General features: G+C 31.6%; 1 long non-coding RNA gene across 2 annotated transcripts in view; it reads left to right on the plus strand.

Moving 5' to 3' along the window:
* The window catches only part of LOC138152670 (uncharacterized), a 247901-nt gene extending 244670 nt beyond the window's left edge, over positions 1 to 3231 (plus strand). For both annotated transcript variants that reach the window (XR_011166164.1, XR_011166165.1), the window contains exon 3: positions 2457 to 3231. This is a non-coding gene — a long non-coding RNA (uncharacterized lncRNA). The remainder of the gene's footprint in view (positions 1 to 2456) is intronic.
* The last annotated feature ends 291 nt before the right edge of the window (positions 3232 to 3522 follow it).

The raw sequence follows: 3522 nt of genomic DNA on the forward strand, positions 1-3522 counted from the left end.
AAGTGAACAGTCAGGAAACCAGAGTAATAAACCAACAAGAGATCAAAGTGAAAATCTAGAATGTAGATAGCTAAGGGTCAGTTTGCTTTAGGAAACATACCTAAGACTCTAAAGAGAGGGAAAGTAAGGAATTAGTCACAGCTCCCCTTTCTCTGGAATCTGAGGGAGCTGTGTTGGCATAGGCAACCTGGGCAGAGGAGAAATCCAATCCTAGAGTGGATACATACCTTCAGCAGGACTCCGATGCTTGTGGAAGCATCAATCAGTGAATTCACAGATGTATGTTGACAACTCTAGTTATTTTTCTCTCTCTTCTTAAGCTATGAGAAAATTTGCTTCCTGTAAAAGGAAAATAATGTGATCTGTAACTCCCTCCTTCCCCTGCCCCCACATTCACTGTTTCTCTCAATTGACAGAAAAAGGGAAGCTTTAATGAAATACTACCCTTTGCTTGGTAGGCTACTTAATGGTTTTTTGTAAAAACTAAAATTTGGAGTCACTGTCATTGAAGAAAGTCAATATCAAAGTTCAGCTATTCTCCACTCTAACATTTTGTGATCTTACTATTGATCTTGCAAAATGGAGGGAAACAGGGAAAGAAGAAATCAAAGCAAGAACTAAAATAAGAACTCTTTTTAAAAACAGAAATGTATTTCCTCCTCTCCTACAAAATGAAAATGAAGAGAAATGAGACCAGAGTGGCATCAAGAGGACCAGTTAGAAGGCATATTTCTTGTGGAAATGAATAGATGCAAGTGACCTAGTTTCTACTCTTCTTTTCCTCTCCTTTTCTCCTCTCTTCACCTCACTAATCTGTGATTTCCTCTGTATAGGAATTCCATAGGATTAAAATAAAACTACCAATGGGGGTTAGCAACTATTCTGCAAATAATAATTTTTTAGAGTGTTGCCACTAAAGCACTGAGAAATTATATGGCATACCCATGATCACATACCTATTGGATGTTAGAGATAGGATTTGAACCTAGATCTTTTGTACTCAGATATCTGCTCATTGATATGTCAGGTTGACTTTTAAAGCAGTAGTATTGTTTCAAAATCTTCTGTATATATAGCAATTTAGAAGATTTCAAAACATAGTAGGAATGAGAAGGAATACTCAAAAACAATGGTAAGTTAAAAACAAAAATACCAATAAATGTTAAACAAACAAACAAACAAACAAAAAAACCAAAGCCTAAAACAAGGAATATAGGCATCATGATTTTTCAGTCTGAATTTACTTCTTCAAAAGTATTATCCTTTATGGTATTTAAAATAATACATATTTATACCTTTAAATTGTTTGAAACTCCTATTCCTTTAATAGCTTCTATATATTAGATATCCAGACCTTATTTGTTTTGTGTTACTACAACTACTGCTTTAAAGTCTAAATTTTTTTTGTGTAAACTTCCTTATCTAACTTCTATGTTTTATGAGATAAGTTCTTTCCAGCAAGGCAGTCACTGAAAAACACTATTGAACAATGACCTTCAGGATGACATTTGGTGGCCAACCTTCCTGGTGACAATGGTCCTTCTTCTTGGATCTAATATCTTCTATAAATGCTAACTGATTAGTGCAGTGATTCTTTGTTTTGAAATTTTTGGGGGGCGGTTGGCAAATACTTAAAAAAGACAACAATAATATTTTTGTGAACCCCAGGTTAATTTTATATGTTATAATAATATTTAAAATTTATTCATTAAGTATAACTACAAAGATAACTTTTAACTCTAAATCAACATTTACATTATATAATTATAACATATAAAATCTTGCTCTACTTTTATTTATGGAAGCTTTAAGTATAAAATTGTGAACCTAAATATAAAAAAATACAAATATTACATATGGGATATTTTGTAAGAATTAAAAGAATTATTCCAAAAAGACCATATATGCTCACTATTATCTATAAAACTTAATATAAAATTTCATTATTTTAAAATTTTTTGGAATATCGGTAATGCTTTAATGAAATAAGTTACAATCTGTAAGCTGTTTAACATAATATAATAACCAACAAAGTTAATTTTGATATTGAACATTTTTATTTAAACAAAGGTTTGCAATTTTTGGCTCAATAACAGAAAAACACTATTTTGAGTCTAGTTTGACTAGTTTGTCTCTGTATTTTGATTCAAAACAAGAGTAAAGTGATAATGCTCATTTACAGAAATATGTGGTAGAAAAAGGAAATAAAATTTTAAAAGCTCTTGCTGAAAGATGGAAGTTTATTTAAAAAATTTTTGAGCCACTTGGACAACTGAAATGAAAAGTTATGACATGAAATATCTACTTGCATACTGTTTAATAACAAGCACTTTACTAAATGAAAAATTTACTTAAAGTTCAGTTGCATATAGTTTCATTTTAATGTTGTTTAAATTGTAAATAATCTCTGAAAAGAATCTCTTAATATGTGCCATATTTTTCTCTTATACTATTAGCATGAGTCTATACTCTTACAAAAACTGAACAACTGATCAGTGTTGGCAATGATCCATTGAACATCATCGAGAGAGAAGAATACGAACATTAGAAGATGATAAGTTAAATTGGTAAACAGCCTTAATACTGCAAAAAGAGGTAATATGTCTTGTAATGCACATTACAAATCATCTGGAAACCACCACAGACAATCATAAACCTTCTGCAGATACAATATTAACATTGCCTCTCAGTGATCATGGATTTCAACCCATATGATATTTATGTTGCAAGAAGTTATGTGTTCAGAACATTTTGATCACATGATTATACCACTGATGAAGTGTGATTAAAAGGACATGAAAGAACTACTCTCTCACAGTGTACAGAACAAAAAGGAGAATATTTGAATGCATATAACCATCCATTTGAAATTGAATATAGAACAAAGGTGACTTGAAAACTATTTGATCATAGGTTGAGAAAGTACAAAATATTTTCATTTAGTCAGAAGTGGTTAGAGTTTGATATAATTACTACATCCTCCCCCCAAAAAAAATTATAGCCATATATCACATGCCACAACTCATACCATAAACTTGTCCATCTATTACTGTCACCCTAGAAAAATTTTAGGGTTTTCATGTTTTAGGAATTTGTAGCAGCTTTGGGGTTCAATGGAAGTTTTACAGAAGAATCAGATGGGCCTTTACATATTTAAAGCAATGGCTCATATTGAGAAAAGGATGAATTGAACAATGATATGGTGGTACTTTTGTGAAGACTTTTATATATATATGTGGGGAGAGAGAGAGAGAGAGAGAGAGAGAGAGTCAAATGGAAAAGAGAAAAAGACAGAGAAAGAAAAAGATATACAGAAAAACAGAGAGAGAGAGAGAGATTGTAGTAGAAAGTGCACTGACACTGGAGTCAGAGGACCTAGGTTTATATCTTACCTTTACACTTACTTCCTATGTGACCTTTGACAAGTTACTTAGGTACCCTAAAAAAGTTTTCTCATCTGCAAAATGAGAAAGTTGGAAGAGATAACCTTTCAATTCTAAATCAGTCAGTTTATATTGACTT

The sequence above is a fragment of the Petaurus breviceps genome, unplaced genomic scaffold (assembly GCF_028583685.1).
Source record: "Petaurus breviceps papuanus isolate PSGF00001 unplaced genomic scaffold, PetGlider_PUasm1.0 151, whole genome shotgun sequence".
Classification (NCBI taxonomy): Eukaryota; Metazoa; Chordata; class Mammalia; order Diprotodontia; family Petauridae; genus Petaurus; species Petaurus breviceps.